Here is a 22,546-nt window from a genome sequence, read left to right on the forward strand (position 1 = left end):
CTGTCTAAAGAAATTGAAATAATAAAGGTAGACTTGGAAGAGCGAATGGATAAAGCGGACTTGGACAAATCACTGGAGGAAATTAATGCAAGGTTGGACAAACACACTAAGGAAATACAAGAAGGAAAGTTGAGAAAGTTTAAAAGAGATACATTGGATTACAAATTACAAGAAGTGTACACCTGGGCAGAGGTTTATGCCCAGCGAAGAGTTTTCCCAAAAAAGAGGACCAATGTATCTTCTGAAGAAAGTTCGGTGTCAGACTCAGATCTAGCTGCAAGCAGACCATCTGTCCAATCTCAGTTATCAGAATCTTCTAAACCATCAGAGGAAAGAGGAGCACATGCTCCTGGAGCTAAACAAACTTCTTTTTTATCCGACGCCGCGGATTCAAGTCAACCACCCGGACCATCCAAATCAACAGGAAAACAAGGCGAAGCCTTAAAAAAACCAGCAACAAGGAGCCAGAAGTAAATCTGGTTGTTAACATTTCAGACACCACGTTGTCAACCCACCAAACCAGGATACTAAATAAAGGTTTAGGGTTTGTTCCTACTCATAACACGAATCAACTGGAGTGTGAAGTGTCACTCTTCAAATTTATGAGAGTCTTGAAATTGAGGCAATTTTTCACTAATGTTGTTCCTGCTACCCCTCAGAAAGAGGAGGCAGAATTTTTGGAATTCCGCCCCAAGTCAAAGTTTCAGGCGCCAGTTTCTCATAAAATCATAGAAGCATTTGAGCGAACAGTACGCAATGACATACAGAACATCAATCTATCAAGAGGTCGACAGAAAAATTTATCTGTACAGGATAGAAACATTCTGAAATCTTTGCAAGAAAATTCAGCAATTATGATCCAGAAAGCGGATAAGGGGGGAGCCATAGTTGTGATGAACAAAAAGTTTTACATCGAGAAAGTGGAAGAACATGTCGCGGACAGAATCACGTACCTACCATTGGATAAAGACCCGATTGATGACTTAAAAACAACCCTGAACATTATTTTGGAACAGTCACTAGAACTAGGACATATTACCTCTTCCACTAAACAATTTCTGACAGCAGAACATCCGAGAAGACCAAGATTGTATATGCTTCCCAAAATACATAAGAGTCTCACTAACCCTCCGATGAGACCGATAGTAACAGGGTGCGGTACCATCTTTGAACCCCTTGGAATCTACATCGATAAATTTTTGCAACCCTTCGTTCAAAAATGGCCCTCATATGTCAAGGATACCACTGACTTTCTCCTAAAACTACAAACAGTAAAAACAGACAAGCAAATGTTACTCTGTACTATAGATGTCAAAGCACTATATACGTCCATTCCCCATCAGGGTGGACTGGAAGCAGTAGAATGGGCCTTGCTGAGTCAACCTTCAATCAGGGCTGATAAAGTGTTCATTTTGGAGATCCTTCATTATTGCCTATACCACAGTTATTTCCAATGGGAAGAACGTTTCTTTCTACAACAACAAGGGACCTCTATGGGATTTGCCGGGGCCCCGGCGTATGCGAATACATTTATGGCTAAATTCGAGGCAGACTACATATATACTGATGAGGACTGGAATAAGCATGCAGTACTATACTGTAGATTCATAGATGACATCTTTGTCATATGGAATGCTGAGAAATCTCTACTGGAAAAGAAATTGCTACAATTAGATCAGTTTAACGAACACATTCAGTTTACGTCAAATATCAGTGAACAGAAGATCTCTTTTTTAGATGTGGCTATCACTTTAGTGGACTCGGAAATACAAACAGAAGTGTTTCGGAAAGAAACGGATGTAAATAATGCATTGTTATACCAAAGTTTTCACCCACAGAATTTGAGAGACAACCTACCTCTCTCTCAATTTATGAGGATTAAAAGGATTTGCTCGAAAGAGACAGACTTGGAGAAACATCTAGACATACAACAGAAAAAATATGAACAGAGAGGTTATCCTAAAGAAATTCTGGAGAAAACCAGACAACGAGTGAAAACGTATGACAGAACGAACTTGTTACATCAAAAAATGAAAAAGAAACAGGAGAGACAAGTTTTTGTTATGAAATTTTCTACGAGTTCACAGAAGATTAAGAATATAGTCAATAAACACTGGGCACTTCTGCAAAACGAAGCGGATTTCAATGGCATTTTTTAATCAAAGCCTATGTTTGCCTACACAAGGTCAAAAAATCTCAAAGAACTTTTGGCGCCTAAATTCAAACAAAAACAAACCTCTTCTCTCAAGGGAATGAAGAGATGTGGTAATTGTGTCCACTGTAATAATGCCATCACGGGCATGTCAATACATCATCCTCAAACAAGCAAAAACATCCCATTATTTTTCAACGCTGATTGTAACCCTAACGTTTTGATCTACTACATAAAATGTCCATGTGGGAAACTTTATGTGGGTAAAACTGAGCGTAAAATAAAAATCAGGATTTCTGAACATAAAAGCACCATCAGAAACAAAAGTTTGAAGAGCCCTTTAGCAGTGCACTGGCAGGAGGCTCAACACAGCATAGCTCAATTGCAGTTTTCTGTCCTTGAAAGGGTGGAGAAGGTAGAGGGTACGGACTTAACTAGATCTCTGTTACAGAGAGAAATCTTCTGGATAAAAAAATTGGGGACTCAAGATCCGAAAGGGCTAAATGAAAAAATAGATTTTTCTTGCTTTTTGTAAAAATGTCATGTACCAAGTGTTCCATGCACTGTAATGATGGTTGATGGAAAATAATTGTATAGAACGATCGTTTTCAACTGACCTTAGTTGGTCTATCCACAATTTTTTTTTTTTTTTTTTATTTTTTGTCCACTTTTTCTTTATATTAGCTCACTGCATGTGTCACATTTTCCATTTGTTACTTCACACGCGTCGTGTACCTTCTAGCGTGCTAGGATTCAGTTTTGAGATCAGCGTTATTGTGAATGCCAAGCCGACACCACGTGGTATGGAGTGAGGAGTAGTGTACAGGAAGTATTTCCGTTCTCAGAGAGAGCCGCCCGCTCTAGTTGTTAGAGTGACGTGTGAGGTAGTATTGCGACTTGCATTGGGAGTCGCGTAGATGACGTGGAGTTTTAAGCGCGAGGTTTCGACTAAGCCGTCTGACCGTCTGGCAACAGCCTAGAGTGATTTATTTGCGGACAGCGTTTCCTCACTAGGTACGTAGCTTGGAGGATTGGTTTTGGGTAGTTGTCTGTATTTAAGCTGTAAGGTGTCCGGTTTACTGACCATGATTTATTTTCCTTGTAGAAACAGTTTTCGGCGATGCGTCTTTAAGAGGGTAAGTTCAGCTGTTAGATAGACGTGATCTGTGGCTGTTCAAAAAAATAGTCTTCTAGATACAGGGTTTTGAGAGTTTATGTTGCGTTTTTTACTATTCAGGTTCCTTCATTCAGTCATAGAAGGAGAGGGTAAGCCCCACATAATTTACACACGGGGAGATGGTGGTGGAGCACAATACTTTCGTTTTCGTTTTTTCTTGACTAAAATTCAGCAGTGGTCCCCAAAAATGTAACGCTGTTTTTTCACATTCTGTTTAGATTTCAGGCCCCGGAGGAAGAGCCTCATAGGGCTCGAAATGCATCGGGCTTCTTAAATGCTAATTGTTTCATGTGAATATGATGTGTAATGTTATAAACGCTGCATTGTTTTGAGCTTAAAAAGAACTGTTATGTCTTAATAACAAACACTGTTATGTTCAATGTTCGTAACTGAGATGTTATGTTGATATAAATTGAAATCGATAAAGGTTTAAAAATGTGTTAATAAACTCAATAGAGTTTGCAACTGTGCACATTGGTCGGGTGTTATTCACTCGAGTTAGGTTGGTTCAAGTGAGGGCACGTGAGGGCAAACGTGCCACCAATGTTGCACGCATAGATTATTTACTACAAAAAGTTTAGTAACGGCAAAAACAGGTGTGCTTCTCCTATCCAAATTCTTTTCATTCTAGAACAGCGCCACAAATACAGAACGTTCCTGAATCCACATTTTGTTCCTGTTCCACCCCCAGTAAGGAAATCGTTCTACATAGTCAGACAGAATCCGTTACGAGAAGTACATCCAGTTAAGGGAGAGGGGGGTAATCTAGAACGAGTATTTGTTTACACCCCTATCACGAAAATAGAACTTCTAGAAATGAAAAAGTTAATACCCTGTCACGATAAAGATCCAGCAGGGTTCCACCGTGAATTAAAGGACATGCTCCGTATGGGAGAATACACGTATCCTGATATCATTAAAATGTTAAAGGTCCTGCTGCCTGCGGGCATATATGAAAAACTCAAAGAAAAAGAATGGGAGGTGGGAGAGAAAAAGATAGATTGGACCGCATTAGAGACTGAAGATAACACACGAGTTCCAGGTACCGGTCTTGGGGATAAAGCTAAAGCATTGCCCGAGTTACTGATACAAGTCTTGCCAAGATTACTAGCCACGAAAAAGGAAGATTGGGATGCCATCTCAGCCTGTAAACAGAAACAGGACGAAGACACTAGTGATTTTTATTCTAGATTTGAGAAATGTTTCATTATTAATAGTGGTCTGAAAACAAGTAGTGAATCGTATCCACATCGTTTTGTTACCAAACTAGTTGAGAATTCTTTACCGCAAGTTAAAAATAGAGTATTGAAAGTCGAAAGTACCTGGCAAGCAAATACTCCATCACAAATGCTCCAGATGCTACAGTATCACCAGAACAGAATCAGGGAAGAGCAGGAACACGAAAGGAGACGTATGAAAGACACGAAAATGAAAGTACTAGTTGCACAGTCTGTTCCACAAGACAGTCAGAAGAGGGGTCCGAGTAAAACTAGTCATTCTACAGCTCCTGTTAAAGGGACCTGCAATTATTGTAAACAGCCAGGTCATTACATAAACGAATGTGCAGTTCTGAAACACAATATAGCTACTGGTAAAACAAAAGAGAGACCACGTCCTCCTAGACAAGAACACGTTCCGCAGAATGCCCAGCCACCGCAGAACGCACAACAGACAGTTACAGTACCGCAGCCTATAGCTGCCACACAACACGTTACACAACAGATGTACCAGTACGCACAGTCAGATTATCCAGAATATCAGCAGTATTCATGAAACAGCCTAGAGAGGGAGGTTGGCTTGCCTCTCATCGAGATTCCTGTAGATCAAGAGGGTCCCTATGTACACAGTCAAGTATTAGGGAAAGACAGAAAGTTTCTGATTGATACAGGGGCAGGTAGGACTACCATCAGTCATGACCAGGTTCCAGGGGCTCCACTCTCAGGCTCTAGAAATGTTTCCCTTGGATTTTCAGGAAAGCCTATTGTTAATGAAATATCGAAACCAGTTTCCCTAGAAGTTGGTCCATTGTCCCGAACTACAGACTTGTTACTTACGAAATCATGTCCTGAAAATTTACTAGGCATCAAGACATTGAAAGAATTAGGAGCAGTTATATGCTGTTCCCCAGAAGGAGTGAGATTGTTTTTGCGCGATTTTAAAGGTCATTATGTATTACGTAATTTTGATCCAAGATTATTGAATGTACCACAGCATTTATGGGCGCAAGGTCCAACTGATGTAGGTTGTATGCACACTACACCCTATCGTGTCACTCTGAAACAAGGTGTTGTATTGCCACGAATCCGACAGTACAAATTGCCACCTGAGGCTGTAGCAGCCTTATCCAAAATTATTGACGAGCTCATTGCTCAAGGAGTGGTTGTAGAAACTGACTCCAATGTATGTAATTCTCCTATCATTCCGATTCTGAAACGTACTGATCCCAATGCACCTCCAGTTTATCGATTAGTGATCGACCTTCGAGAACTTAATAAATGTATCATACCCCAGTACCCAGTGGTTCCAGATATCTCTTCCCTATTGACTGCCATTGATTCCGAAGCTACGTTCTTTACTGTTATTGATCTCAAGAACGCATTCTTTAGTGTCCCCATTCATCCAGACAGCCAGTTTCTTTTCGGATTCTGTTTAAGTGGAAGGAGCTATAAATTTACACGAGCTCCTCAAGGTTTCACAGAAAGTCCTAGTATTTACAGTCAAGCACTTAAAAGACAACTAGACAATATTCACATGCCAACTGACACTGCCCTGCTCCAGTATGTCGATGATCTATTGATCACAGCCCGTTCTGAACGTGACTGCGAACGTGCGTCACTTACAGTCTTGTATTTTCTGGCCGAGATGGGGCACAAGGTGTCCCCTTCCAAATTGCAATTCTGTGTCCAGCAAGTGGTCTACCTAGGACACTTACTGTCCAAGAGGGGTAGGCAGTTGACACCAGACCGTATCCAGTTAATAGCACATCTTCCACAGCCCAAGACTCAGAAGGAGGTACGAGCTTTTATCGGCCTCACTTCTTACTGCAGACAATGGATTCCTCAGTACGCATATCTAGCCAAGCCACTGATACAGTTAACGACACAGGAGGCAGCCACATCGACTGTCCTCCCTTGGACCCAAGAACATACACTTGTTTTCAATGAGTTAAAGAAAGCTTTATGCCAAGCACCTGTTCTAGCGACACCAAACTACAGTAAGCCTTTTACACTTTTTGTCACTGAACGTGATGGTACTGCATTATCTGTTCTTACACAAGATCAAGCAGGACAACACAAGCCTTGTGCTTATTTTTCTAGCACATTAGATCCAGTAGCCCAGGCTCTGCCTGCGTGCCTCAAGTCAGTTGCAGCCACAACCCTAGCTATCAGACAAAGTGATTCCATAGTGTTAGGACACTCCCTGACAGTACAAGTTCCACACTCCGTGGAAGTTCTTTTGAACCGAACACAGACTCAGCACTTGACAATTGCACGTTTAACAGGTTATGAACTGACACTGTTTCAGCCACACATAGAAATCAGACGCTGCAACATTTTAAATCCTGCTACACTGTTACCCTCAGTTACTTAAAATCCTGCCACACATGACTGTGTGGAAGTTGTTAACACCATGACAAAACCAAGACAAGACTTGACCGACATTGCATTACCTGACCCCGACCTGACACTTTATGTGGATGGTTCATGTATGAGAACAAATACAGGAGAACTAGTAGCCGCGTATGCAGTGACTACTTAAACTGAAGTCATAGAAACACATCGTATTGACACCCTGTCTGCTCAAGCAGCAGAGCTCATCGCTCTGATTCAAGCCTGCATACGAGCCAAGAACCTGAAAGTAAACATATACACAGATTCACGTTATGCATTCGGAGTCGTTCACGACTTTGGAGTACTCTGGCAAGAAAGAGGTTTCATGACTTCTCATGGAACCAAGATTCAGCATGGCCCCCTCATTCAAGCTCTGTTAGAAGCCATACATTTACCGACAGCCATTGCCATTATGAAGTGCAAAGCACATACGAAAGTCACTGACATCATTTCCCAGGGTAACGATCTAGCAGATCGAACAGCCAAGCTTACAGCCCAGACTCCAGACATTCCAGTTAACACGACACAGAAAGACGTTCCAGTTCAGACGACTTGTATGACAGTTAAGGACCCCACACAAGACGTACTAGATATACAGTCACATGCTACCCCAGACGAAATCAAGAAATGGTCTGAACAAGGAGGGGTCCAGACAGATCAAGGATGGTTGACGAAGGGAAAAGCCACATGGTTTCTCCCCGACTCTATGGTTCAAGTCATTATTAACACTGCACATAGTCCAGCACACTTAGGAGAAAAAGCCATGTTAGACAGTATTCAGAACCTCTGGTTTAACAAGCATTTACGAGCAGCAGCCAAGCAGAAAGTACGTACCTGCATGATATGTTGTCAGTTCAATCCAGGTAAAGGTATTCCGGTGGAACAAGGTGGATTCCATCCTCCTGACCACCCTTTTGAAGTCCTCCAGATGGATTATATTCAGATGGATCGATGTCGAGGTTTCAAGTATGTCCTCGTAGTTGTATGCGCTTTGTCCAGATGGACGGAAGCATATCCAGTCCCAGATTACACTGCCGCGACCACTGCTAGGCAGTTGGTTCGTGAGTATTTCCCTCGCTATGGATTACCGAGGGTCGTGTATTCAGATAACGGCCAGCCATTCTCATCCGAACTCATGAAACAAGTATCCCTTCTGTTAGGGTACCAGTGGAAGTTCCACTGTGTACGACATCCTGAAGCAGCTGGTCTCGTCGAGAGACATAATCAGACCCTGAAAATCCGCATTGCCAAGGTAGGCGCAGAGAAAGGCGTAGATTGGATGGTAGCACTGCCAGTCGCCCTTTTTTACATGAGAATGGTCGCACACTCCCGTTCAGGTCTGTCCCCTTTCGAGGTAGTTTTCGGCCGTCCCCCAAACATGTGGGGTACACCTAGACCACGTACCATTACCGATGTTGACAGTAATATGCTGACAGATTACCTGGCTTCCTTGATGTCTGCACTACTCTCTTGTCGTTCACAGGTTGCCGCTGCTTTTCCAGACAACACTCAAGTGAAACCGCACGAGGTCATACCAGGCGACCTCGTTTTGATTAGGAACTTTGATCGTTCAAGTCCGCTGGAGCCCCGCTGGAAAGAACCAAAGCTCGTTCTGATGACAACAAGGACTGCAATCAAGGTCGAGGGTCGAAAAGGCTGGTTGCATTCCAGTCACGTGAAGCGATTTCATGGACTCCCTCCAAAAGCTTTTTTCAAAGACTGCCCAGTTCTCAAGGACTGCCCAGATACTGACTCTAAACTTCCCCTGTTAGAGAAAACTCCGCAGCAGGAGTATAAAGAAAAATTAAGGTCTAGTAAGTCAGCCAGTTTAATTGTCTAAGTCCCTCTCGGGTGAAGCGGTTAGACAGGTTCCTGACATGTATGAGATAGACCCACACAGTGAGAGAGTTAGTGAAAACTCTAAGAGAATACGTTATTGTAAGAATCTTCGAAGTCGATGCATTGTTACTCTATTATTCATGATATTTCTGAGTCTTATGGTTTCCTGCATAAGTTATGCCTTACATCTATGTTTTCCTATCGTTTCACATGTACATTTTTCCTCTAATGTTACAGTAGAGCACACTTTTAGTGAACTGCCTCCTCACGAGTTATCCTATCGTCTTGCTATGCGCAATAATACCTTCATTCGAATGTTACACTATTCACACCAGACCAGCAATGCCACTAATTGTTGGGTGTGTGGTCGACTCCCCCCTTTCCAGACACCAAAGGGAGTTCTGCCACTCTTTCCCTATCCGTTTTCACACAATGGTTCATGTGGAGCATGGTCCACGTTAACGTCATCCTCAAACGATATGTCCCTTTTGAATAGAACATGTTTCCCAGACAAGGAAGGTCTTTCCCAGAGAACAGGGTTAGATCTAGAAAATGAAGTATATGATCTAGGTAATTATTCCTCAAATTTCATGGTTTTGAATGTTCTGTCCGAAACTACTCCAGATTTGCCTGCTATTACAGTCCTACCAGTGAAAGGCGAATTATGTGTCAGAAAGAATGGTTCAGTACATCTAGGACACAGTGATTGTACCACTGTGGTCGAGTATAGTGACAGTGGGAAATCTACTTTCAAAGCCTCACGTCATTCGTATTTTGTATGTGGTCAGACCGCATATGTTCGTCTGCCCCTGGATTGGGATGGAACATGTTACATTGCCTTCCTACTGCCACCAGTTTTTCTAGCCCCATCCGATTATCACAGAAATACACATCTAGTACACATCAAACATAGAAGGGAGATCGAGTCCCCCATTGTCGATCAAACTGAAACTGCCTTAGAACAGTATCAAGACTTCAATAAAGGTTTCTTTTTCTTCATAGGTCCTGTCCAGAATAGTAAGCTAATACGTAGGCTAACCAGAACCCTTGAAGCAGTAGTGAATGAGACTACTTCCGCTCTAGGTAACTTAACTGAAGAACAATCTGCTATGAGATTTGTCGTGCTCCAAAATCGTCTCGTCCTTGACGTCATACTGGCCGATAGGGGCGGAGCTTGTAGAGTCATCGGATCTAGTTGCTGCATTTTCATTCCTAATAACGCACCGTCTGTATATTCAGCTATAACCAGACTTCATAAAATAGCCCATCAGTTACACCAGAATCCAGGCACCTGGACATGGTCCGGTTGGCTCTGGAGTATAATATCTGCCTGGGGATGGAAAGTATTGTCATTCCTGGGTATAGTAGTAATGATCATATTCAGTTGCTGCCTATGTTTACAATGTGGCCCTGCGATTTGCGGCTTGTGCGCTACATCTTGTATTCCTAGTCCTAAGTCCCGTTCCAAGAAGATTCGAGACGAGCAAATGATGCTCTATGAACAGATAGATGGTATCATGAATATTGATGTTTCCTGATGGAAACGTAGGGCACAAGGAGGGAATGAGGAAAATTGAATTTTGCCCTGTCATGTGTGCCTACGTGTTCCCCATCCTATGTTATATGTGCATGATCGATATGCATATATGTCCCCCTATGATCGATTACAGACGCAATTATAGTTGTGTCCGACTTTAGTATGTCAGTTATCCGGTCCCCGTGAAAGCAACGTGAATTAGGCTTCTAGGCCTATGTTGCCCACGTTTTACATTATGCACGTTAATTCATCGAACTGTCCCCGTTTCTAGGCCTCAAAGGGCCTGAACACCAGATTTAAGCTCCAGTCTCCTGAACCCACTCCGAGGAGCGATGCAGCCCCTCCAGCATCCCTGACCCTTCGCTTACTTCTTGCCGCGCAGCGCGGTGCCCGGCCTGGCTCTGCCTGCCTGTCTGCCAAGAATATGTGATGCCTCTAGTTATCAGTTCAGCTCTCCGTCTTCACATTCCTAAGCTAACGAACCGCATAAACATCTTCAGCTATAGTCTAGTCTCTCTGTCTCCATGCAAGAGAATTTCTGTATTAATATCCATAGAGGATTCATAGCACACGCAATACACGTAGAATATATGCATGTACCAGTCTTAGTGTCAAGTAGCTTTTGCCCTGATAACTTTTAGATTCTATCAACATGTTCTCCAAACACCAGATACCAGATATGCTATAGGTACATGTCGTCCTGACATCGTAGACTTTAGTCTCCTCTTCTAGTGCAGAAGTCATAGCCCCCAGTTCTCCCTAGTTACACGTCATGGCCCGTTTGCGCGCACCACTAGGTTAAAGGTTCCAGCTGCCCAGGTAGCCCCCTCCATGTATCCACCCATTTATGACACTTCTGTGACGTTTTTATCACATGTCTACGTACACGCCTTCTTTGTACGCCCATTTGTTCTTATCTTACGTTTGTCACTTGTTACGCCTACTGTATTCAATGCAATTGTAATGTTTTCCTATATATACTATGTACTGTTAATGAGACGTTGCAGCTGCCAGTCCATGCCATTCTATTTCAGGCTGTTCCGATCCTGTCCCTTCCCTTATGCCTGATTAAAGCCTGTTCGACTCAGATACCCCGGATCCTGCCTCTTATTTATTGAGCTATCTGTTTTATTTAATGTATTCAAAAATAGTACCGGTAATTAATTATTTATTTACCACACCACACTGGTGTTAGGGTTGACCAGACTGCGTGAACAGTGAAGTGATAACTGTTAGTATTGACATATGCTAATGTGTGTATATAACCAATGTGCATTGTGTGCTGTTTTCCCCGAGTGTTCTCTTGGTAATAGCTTCATCTTCTTGATATTTACAGGTAGTGTCCTGCTAGGTTTGCAAGTTACCCAGGTAACAACTCAGTACTGTTTCTCTCTCTCAACCCCTCTTCCCCTTGGGAACTCCTGTCAGGGCAGTATATTCTATGGCACTACTATCTGTTGTTAGTCCTCAGAGGAAGTTAGGGACTGTCTTAGCTCAATTGGAACCACCTGGAGTTTCAGGTGAGTGGTTTGCAACAGAAGGCTAAGCCACAACAATTAACATTACCTTTGGGCAACGACATGGAGGACTTGACTCAAACCTTAGCCGAGACTCCCTCTGAGTCTGAACAGTTGACTACCAACAATCAGACCCTCCAGTTAGAAATGCAGAACCTTAAGTCAGAGAATCAGGAACTGAGGGGGCACTGGCTCGGAGTAAGCTTGTTTTCACGCAATAGAGGGTCACAACACAATCCCAACCCGTCCTTAGTCCACCTAAATTTGGGGGTCAGCCTGTCACCTCCTCTTCCACACCACACTCAGACCAAAATCTACACATCACTGTAATGACTCCTAGTCCTGTACCCTTTGCCAACACTGAAAGGTTCACTGGAGATAGCGAATGTTTCCCTGTTTTTATGAGCCAGTGCCAGTTACATTTCTTTCGCAAACCCCAGATCTTCATGTCTGATGCAGCTAAGGTTGCCTTTATGATTTCCTACCTGGTGGGTGTGGCAGCAGATTGGTCTATACCCCTGGTTAAACAAACAGATCCTATCCTGTTTCATTTTCCAGCGTTTAAAGCTGCTATGACTCACCTCTTAGCCAAACATATATCTGAAAATGAATTGCTAAATTTGCGGCATGGCTCTAAGAATCGCTCATCATATAGCACCATTTTTAACCGCTTGGTAGCAGAAACTCACTGGTCTGAAGAAAAACAAACACCCTTATTCTCTAGGGGCTTAAAAGATAACCTCAACATTCACTGTCACATATAGTTGATTTACCAGAGGATTGTGTTGAAATTATTGATTTGATGGTTAAGTTAGACCTTAGATTAGGAGAAAGAAAAATTGAAAGACCTAGGGGAGATACCAGAGTGGTAGTTCTAAAGACAGACAGGAAAAGTCTGGAAGATAAGACCGCTGAGGCAGAACCAAAGCAGATTGGAGAGATTACGGGCCCCTTATCCTATGAGAAGAAAGACAGGTGACATAAGACACACTTGTGTCTTTATTGTGGATAACCGGTCCATTTTGCCTGTGACTGCACAAATAAAGCCAAGAAGAAAAATACAATAGCCAGCACAGAGGTGGCTGCTGATAAGCAGAAAAAATTGAAGCTTTCGAACAATATGAAGATTGTTTTTCCAAGAGGTGCCTGCAGTCAAATCTTCCAATTATTGACGAATGTTGTTCATCATATTCCAAAACATATGACTATCAGAATGACGATCATACTGTCTCCTCAAAAATGACCGAACATTTCAGTACTTATCGGTTCAAGAGCCACGGGGAACTTCTTTGACCTAAGTTTAGCAGACAAATCGGGAATCTCATGAGTCCCCAAAGCTGAACCAGAACCAGTACGTGCAAGCGGACGGTTCTGCATTATCCTCCGTACTCATCTGGTTCCACACTGATCCTATAACTCTTGTGTGTGATGATGGTCACACAGAACAAATGACTTTTGACTTAATTGATACCCCTGCTTTTGGCATAATTTTAGAAATCCTGTGGTTAGAGTACCACAATCCCAAGATCGATTGGATGCGTCAAAATGTAACTTTGGCTTCCCCTGTTTGCATGACCACTTGCTACAGGACGTCCACCATCCAGTGACCCCTGTTCAATGTGGAGCCACTGACCATTGTCCTCTTGACTTATTGCCTGAAACATGCCATGACTCTCTGGACGTGCTTGGCCCAGTCCAAGCTGCACAGCTACCCCCTCATAGGATCTATGATTGTCGCATTGAGTTAGTACCCGGGGTACCAGTGCCTTTGAATAGGATATATGCCCTGCCGGAACCCAAAACACGGTTTCGTCGCAAATATCTGGATATGGTCCTGGACCTAAGGTTCCTAAAACACTCTACCTCGCCCATCTCCTTACCCCTCTTCTTTGTTTCAAAAGAAAATGGGTAATAATGGGTTTGAATGGACTACAGAGCAGTCAACAAAGCACAGTCAAAAATGGTTATCCCCTGTCCCTCATCCCTATCCTCTTAGGCCAGGTCAAAGAATCCACCATATACACCAAGCTAGATTTGTACAGTGCTTTTGACCTCATACACGTAAAGGAAGGGTATGAATGGAAAATGGCATTAAGACCTACATATGGCCTGTATGAGTACACTGTAATGCCTCAGCAGCATTTCAATATATAATTAATTAAGTGTTACATAACTTCCTGGATGTATATGTTATCGTCTATATAGACGATATCCTCATCTATTCCAAAACTGAACAAGAGCATGTTCGACATGTATGTTCTGTACATGCATTGTATGCATTAGACAAATGCACCTACCACACCAGATTGGTGGAATTTCTCAGGTACCATTTGTCACCAGAAGGGATCACCATGGATCCCAAAAAGGTGGACACTATCCTAGCCTAACCTCCTTCTACCACAGTGAAAGTAGTTAAGAGGGCGCATGCCTTTGCCAACTTTTATAGACGCCTCATTGCAAACTTCTCTGAAATTGTGGTCCCTATCACCAAGCTGCTCAAAAATGGACAACCGTTCGTTTAAGGACCCTTAAGCAATAGTACACTTTAGCACCCATTTTACAACACTCAGACCAACAATTTTTTCTATAAGCCGATGCTTCTCAATTTGCAGTGGGAGGTGTATTATCCCAAAAGACCGAGAGACAATACACCTTCATCCTCTGGCCTACTATTCTCGTAAATTGCTTCCTGTAAAGCAGAAATATACAGTGGCAGAAAAGGAGTTACCTGCTATAGAATCTATATTCACAGAATGGAAACACCATTTACTTGGAGCCTAGCATGCCATAACAATCTTTTCTGATCACAAGAACCTACAACCTACAATTCTCAGTTCTGTAAAGGCTCTCATGCCCCATCAATGAGCTGGTTGTATTTCTTCAGCAACTTTGACTTCCTCATCACATACCGGCCTGGGACAAAACAACTACAGTCTGACATCTTATCCAGATTAGGGCACGCTTAGAACAATGACAAAGTTGACCCTCCACTTAGCGTAATACCAACAGCGAAAATCGTTGCAGCAACAGAGGTTGATACCTTTATGACCGCTGTAAAAACAGCTCTCAAGATCCATCCTCCGACACACTGGACTCAAAACTCTAAAACCCATATTAGGTTGGGGTACTTCTTCCAGTGCTCTATCAGGGCATCTTGGAGTCCAGAAAATCATTTATAATTGCTTACAACATTTTTGGTGGGACTCAATATTCTGGGAAGTGCAGGATTACGTTTCCACATGTCCAGTGTGTGCCTGTACCAAAGCACAACACATAGCAACCTCCGGTCTTCTTCAACCCCTACCCATACCACCAACTCCTTTGCACGCGCTTAGTCTTTATATTATCACTGATCTACCAGGATCAAATAAACTTACAGCAATTGTGGTAGTTGTAGACATGCTTTCTAAAATAGCACTCTTAATACCATTAAATGGCTTACCCTCAGCTACTGAACTAAGTACTATTTTTCTTCAGCACATAGTGCGACTGCATGTGTAGCCACCAAACTAATTTCTGACTGTGAAAGTCAATTTACAACCAAGTTCTGGAAGGCCTTTTGTTTGACCTTGGGGATTGAGGTGGCTCTGTCCTCCGCATATCATTCCAAAACTGATGGCCAGAAGGAACTGAGGTGGCTCTGTCCTCCGCATATCATTCCAAAACTGATGGCCAGAAGGAACGGGTCAACCAGACCTTGGAACAAACTCTAAGAAGTTTGCCATCAACTCTGACTAGCAACTGGGGCCTCGTCCTTCCACTTTTTAAATTTACATACAATAACAATGTACACACTTCCCTTGGGTGTTCCCCTTTTCATAACCTCACTGGTTTTCACCCATGAATGCTGCCAGAACTCTTGCCACAGACGCCAACACTCATGCCCTCAGTATCTGAACGTCTGCTGGAGTTAACAGACCTCCAAGACAAGGCTAGACAGTCCCTGGTAAAAATTTAAGTGAAAATGAAGACGCAGACTGATAAAGTAGAAGCCCCTGAACCACACTATCAGGTAGGAGACCTTGTTTGGCTAGCCACATGCAACATGACATTAGACGGGCCCAGAAAGTTACAACCACGAAACATTGGGCCATATCCTTTTCAAAAACCTTGACTCCTGTCACAGTCGGTCTGCAAGTACCCCCAGAATATGCGATACACCCAGTAGTTCATGTATCCTTAATCAAGTCATACCATGATAAAACTCACAAAGGGCCAGATGTATCAACATACCCTTTTGCGATTTCTAAATAGCGATTTTTAAGGAATCGCTATTTAGAAATAGCAAAATGGTATGTATGTAGAAATCGCTATTTTTTAGCGATTTCTTAAAATTCCTTAATTGCGATTAGCAAATTGCTAATCGCAATTAAGGAATAATTTCCCCTTTCATTTCTATGGGCCAGGAGGCCCATAGGAATGAATGTGAAATTATTCTCAATTTGCGATTCGCAATTTGCTAATCGCAAATTGAGAATAATTTCAAGGGTACAGGGGTGTCTCAAGAACACCCTGCTGCACCCCTGAAAATGACATGCGTGCGCATATGGCGCACATACATGCCCTAAGGGCATGTATGAGCGTCACATGCCACCTTTACAAATTGCATAAAGTGCATTTGTAAAAGAAATCGCAAATTACCACCAACTACAAGTTGGTGGTAATTTGCGATTTCTTAGCCTAAATTTGCAATTCTTAAATGGTTGATACATTGCATTTAAGAAATCGCGATTTGCGATTTGTTAAATGCTTACGCAATATTAAGGAATCGCAAAATTTGTGATTCCTTAATATTCGAGGCATTTTTCTTCATACATACCATTTTACTATTTTTTAGTCGCAGACGGTGTTTTTTAGCGAATCGCAGCGTTTGCGACTAAAAAATAGCTTGATACATCTGCCCCAAAGACACTTCCATTGTCCCATTATGATAGACAATCATTAAAACTATGAAGTACAGCGAATCTTGGACACGAAACGCATCCGTGGAAAACTGTACTACTTGATAGATTGGAAAGGATATGATCCGTCTAAACGTTCTTGGAAACCCGCTTCTTTCGTTTATACCCCCAGTCTGAAACTGTGGCTTTACGCCCTAAATCCCACCAAACCATGACATGTGGGGGGGGGGCGACTGTTATGTGCTTCACTAGTTGTGCCACAGCATGCCTGGATCATTCCCAACTTCATGTGGCCCCATCCTCAATTATGTGGACTATGCTGTAGTATGCGATCTGTGTTGTAGTGGCCCTGTACTCATGTTCCCAGGCATCAGTGTGTATATCTTATGCATCTATTCCCTGGTGGCAGTGGTAGGTTCATGAGGTGTCACATTCTGTGGTAAGGACAGACTCACATAACAAGAACACTCTAAGTGGCACGAGGTTCTGCTATGCTTCCCCTCTTGCTGACAGCCGCTCCCAGTGTCAACAAACAGCAGGTCCACCACGTTCCTTGCCTGCTTTCCCTCTGCATGGGGCTCCTGCTAAGAGATTCCCCAGAGTCAACAAGCGGCACATGTCAAAGGCCAAGTGCAAGTCTATGTGCGTGATCGGCTACTCATTGACAACCCGTTACCACACTGCTCGTGTCACAGAGCACCTATTCCTGTCGACGGTATTTAAACAGCTGGCGCAAGCAGGTCCACGCTTAGCCTCGTTGGATTTTGGCACTTACCTGTCACTCAAGTTCCCCCCATGGTGATCCCGCTCCGCCTTATCCAGTCCTCGGATGCCTCGCGGCTACCTTATCCAGTCTCCCGCACTTCCGGTGACTTCAGCGCTCCATTGTTGACGCCTTCCTGCAAAAGAGAAACAGACATAGACAGTAAGAAAGGTCTAGCACAGCCAGTGTTCTAGACTACGATCTAGTCTCTCATAGCACAACAATGAGGTATCGGAGTTTGCATCTTTTTGGGGATTGAAACCAGAACAGTAAGTATATACTGACATTTGAGACTCGTTCCAGCTGCACATACGAGTAATCTACCTTGGAACTTGTCCTGAAATTGGTGCATGAACTTGAACCTAGCACGAACTTGAACATGGAGACAAGTGCATTTCTGGGACCGATACAAATTCTGTTGTGCCAGTGTTGCTTGCACGCTGAACAACAGAAAGGAACTATAAGCAACTGCTTTGTTGTTAACAGTTGTTATTCACCACACTGGTGTGTAATGTTTAGCAGACTAGCGAACAGTCACATAATAACTGTTAGAATTGACATATGCTAATGTGTGTAGATAACCAATGTGTATTGTGTTCTGCTTTTCCCCGAGTATTCTCTTGGTAATAGCTCCATCTGCTTGTTATTTACAGGTAGAGTCCTTGTTGCAATAAAAGATGAGAAATCCATAAAATTTCAAGTTAGTTTAATTCCATCACAGCAACATCAGGCCATCGTTTCAAAGCTCCAGATGCAACTGGGCAACAAATGACATTCCAGTAAGATTGAAACATGCAGAATCTAGAACGCCAATGGAACATAAACATAGCCTATGCTAAGTCTGGCCCAAACCAGATGATGTCATATTAACAAAGGAAAGTGAATAAGGATGGAAATGAAGGAAGGATATAACACATCCCCCTTATTAAAAATGTACGCAATATAAAAAATACACTCACTTAAATAAAATCATCAAATCTTTTAGGTTAAAATCTCAGGCGCTCTGAATGCCTAATTCTTGAAGCGATAGTTTCATTGTTTCTCTTATTACATACATATAGTGGAATCAAAGTGATTTATTAATCCTAGAAGTCTTATTTTGGATATCATCATTATTTGGACATTTTGCTATTCTTCTAACATTCCAAACTTTACCATCTTCAGTGCTAAAACTGTTTCTGAATATTTTTTTTATTTGGATAGGTTTTCAAAATGAATTTGCACCTATATTCAAAAGACCTGGCTAAGGAATCCTAACCCAATCACCCTCACTAAAATCGTGCATTTTGGTTTTCCATTTATCGCTGTACGATCTCATGGTTTTGTTCTGCTTGATTTCAATTCTTTTTGCAGTATCATATATACACTCTTTATGATCAATTTTGACTGACATTTGTTTTTAAACCACCATGGACAAACACAAGACAGTGGGTCCCTCCCTTTAAGTAGTTTGAAAGGACTAATTTCTGTAGTTGAATGAGGGGTAGTACCATAGACCCATAACTTTTCTCTCACCGAGTTCATCCAATCGCTAGAAAACTTTAATGAATCAGAATTAAAATTCTTCAACACCCTATTAAAATGTTCCACCTGACCATTTGCGTGTGGTTCATATAGTGATGTACATTTATGTGTAATATTACATTCCTTGAGAAAACTTTTCATTTCTCCAGAAGCATTGTCAGTGATTAAAACAGAGGGACAACCTTCACGCGCAAATACTTCTTTTAAATGTAGGACATGCACAGACTCATTCTTGGAAAAGATCAAAATATCGCCCTGAAAGCACTTCAATAATCATCAATATCCCTGAAAATGTGGAACATTACCCTTTGAAATACCGATGCGGCTGACGCCAATCCAAATGGCATCCTTGTGTATTGGTATAATCCAAATGGTGTGATGAAAGCCGTATATTTCTTTGACTCCTCCAGAAGCTCTATTTGGTCATAAGCCGACCTTAAATCTAGTGTGGCAAAATGTTTTGCACCTTCAAACATCGAAATCACCTCATTAAATGGCCCAAACCAGATGATTTCATATTATCAAAGAAAAGTGAAGAAGGATGGAAATGAAGGAAGGATATAACAGTCCTGCTATGTTTGCAAGTCAACCAATTAATAACGCAACCAAAGCCCTCATCACTCCGAAGCCAGTGACGCTCTCCGGTGACAAAGATCAGATCTTAGAAAATCGGGTATTGTTTCTTTCTCTCACTCTCCTAACCCCCTGTTGTGTAGAGACCGGGGTCAGGAGCACGTTCGGCACTCACGCTAGTGGTGCGATACAGGTGGCACTGATGCAATAGTGCAGGCCTATCGGCCGCCACACAAAAAGTTCAGGGTTTCTCGCTGCTGCGCAGGGTCCGTGATTGCGAGACTTCCCGCAGCAGCTGTCTTTTATTACTTAAGCCCACCTGGCGTGGGTCAAACCAACATACCAAATTTAAACTGGGAGTGTGGAGGCACTCCCCCTCTCAAGGCAGATCACCTGGTTAAACCTGGGATAACATACTGCAACAAGCATTACTACATTCCTCCCCAAACAAAATTATATGTCAAATAGTGCTATACACCATTATCAACCCAAATACAACAAGTGAGGCAGTTCCTCAATTTCACAGAGTCCCCTGCTTCACTAAGAAAAAAACCCTGTTCAAACTTGCAGCATGTTTTGTTCTTCCTCTCACAGTCTGCTTAATTTGAAATGTACCTGCCTCTATGGGTTGACATGAACCAGCTACCACATATGGTCCTTCAGCCTGCTTGATGGCTTGGGATTACTCCGCAGACCATATCTGGTCTGTGGCTCACGACCCAGTTCGGGAACCATCTCTCGGTTGGCAGTCTCTCTCAGGGGATCAGAGCCCATTCCTGGACCCCTGTTATGCAGATTCTCCTCCTCCAAAGGTTCAGCCTCTCCAGGTTCCTCTTCCGACCACTCTTCCTGATCCCGTGTACCATTTTCCGGATTGTCACTAGTGGATGGAGTGCCTCGGCAGGGATGGAATTTTTTAAACGCTGATACATTTCGAATTAACGTTTCTTGCCCTGTGAGAAGTTGGCCTGGTAGGGGATGTTTCCAATTCTGGAACCACCTACTACCTGACCAAACAATCCCCTTATGGTGTCTGGTTGTAAGTCAACCTTATTAGACAAGCTATCCTAGGGGTAGCATGGACTAAGCAGCCTAAAGGCTTAACTTAAGAGGTCGTGTTAAGCGAGCTGTTTTACCACATACAATCCTGTAATACCAAATGAAAGGACACCACACAAGTATATATTATAAAAATATATGTGTTTATTACTAAAAACAATCCCCAGTATTCTTTATGAATAAAGGGGCACAAGCGTTAAATCAAAAAGCACTGTTTAAACATACAAGTTGCACAATTATGGATGAGGGCGGGTGGCCACTCAAACCATATACTAAACAAGTGGTATAAGAGAGGCCACTCGAACAGTGGTTAGGCCTAGGGCCTAGGGAATCGCTGGGAGCAGTCAGGACAAGCAATGCTGAAGTCGGGAATGGCCCTCGGGATTCGGGAGATGTGCGGAAAGCGCACGCATGCACCAATGTTAACCAATGGTGCGTAAAAGTCAAAGAGTTAAAGTTTAAGGACACTTCCGCTGAACCTAGAGGAACAAAACTTAACACACAGACCCTAGAGGTGTGCACCAGTGTGGGAACAGCGGCGGAGCAAAGTTACCTCACCCACAGGAAGTGGGTGCACAGGGTCGAAGTGGCGTCGGGTTTTGACACGCAGGCTCTTGGTGCTTGAAGCTGAAAGGGCTGCAGGCTGGTTAAAGATGAAGTGTCCGGTGGAGTCCAAGGGTGGACTCAAGTTGTAGAGTACCTGAAAGCAGAGGGGACAGAGTCTGGGTCACTCAGCAGTGACCAGGGTGGAACCAGGACGGAACCAGGCAATGTCGGGCGCAATCAGGTGGTCGTCGAGGAGCTTCTCTCCGCTGTCACGTGGGCTCTGGGGCATCTGCGACGTCCAGGAGCAGGTCACGATCTGTCCCACGCAGGCTCTCACCGTCGGTGCAGTCGGCTTCAGGTTTGGAGCAAACAAGCCTTGGTAAGAGCAATCCACGCAGGATCGGAAGATTGCTTCTCACTCGGACCAGGAAGGTCAGAGTCGGGGCTCCTTTTCAGGGGAGCTGGGGTGGATCTGGAGCAACCAGATTCACGAGTCTTCTTAGGTAGTTCGTCGGCACAGGGACCACAAGCCAGCTGGCAATTGACCGGGCCAACGCGTTGAGCCAAATCGTGCCAAAGGGCCCCACGCAGCACTCGTCGAGTGTGGAGGGCTGAACTTCGGCTCAGGAGTAGCTCAGGGTGGGGGCTTCTCAAACCCCGGTGCACAGCTTCGAGGGTCACTCGTGGGCTGCACGGTCAGCGTCTCGTGGTCACTTCAAGATGGCGTGCCCCACGCTTCCGGTCGCCTCCACGGGTCTCAGCTTTGCAGGGACTGTGGATCGGGCTGTTAGAAGCTGGGCAGGCTTGATCTCGTCGATCTCAGTCGCTCGAGTTCCAGCGGAAACTGCAACTAAGTAGACGTCGAGGGCTGGATGGTGCCTGCTGCTGCAGGGTGGTCACTCCTTGACCACAAGGGAGATTCTTCGGGCTTCCACGTTGAGATGGAGGGCGAAGGGTCCAGAATATCGTTTCAAATGTTTCTTCCAGGAAATCTGATGTGCATTGGCACTGCTCCCACTCTTATTCGAATCTGGTGGGCGTGATTACCTGCTAGGTCCCCTCCTATGGGTGGGACCCAGGAAGTGGGTGGATACACCCCCTTCCTTTGATCCAGGCCGCCCTGGCACGAGGGCTGGAGTGCCCCAGAACCGGTTTGGCCGGATTATGCAAGGGGCAGCCTTGTGCGCCCCAGGCAGTGTCTGGTTTCTTTCAAACCTCCCTGCTACAATACACTATCTCCTGTCTGGAGGGCGGTGACACCCTCCTGTGACAGGAAACCCTTTGTCCAGGACCCCCTTGACTGAGTTTCGGTCAGCTCCAGGGGTCCAGACATTTGTCTGTGGCAGA

General features: G+C 43.6%; 1 long non-coding RNA gene across 1 annotated transcript in view; it reads right to left on the bottom strand.

The window, feature by feature from the left end:
- The window catches only part of LOC144761677 (uncharacterized), a 137,566-nt gene extending 119,972 nt beyond the window's left edge, over positions 1-17,594 (bottom strand). The window contains exon 1 of the long non-coding RNA XR_013595841.1: positions 17,510-17,594. This is a non-coding gene — a long non-coding RNA (uncharacterized LOC144761677). The remainder of the gene's footprint in view (positions 1-17,509) is intronic.
- Positions 17,595-22,546: the final 4,952 nt, after the last annotated feature.

Source organism: Lissotriton helveticus, chromosome 6, assembly GCF_964261635.1.
Source record: "Lissotriton helveticus chromosome 6, aLisHel1.1, whole genome shotgun sequence".
In the NCBI taxonomy this organism is placed as follows: Eukaryota; Metazoa; Chordata; class Amphibia; order Caudata; family Salamandridae; genus Lissotriton; species Lissotriton helveticus.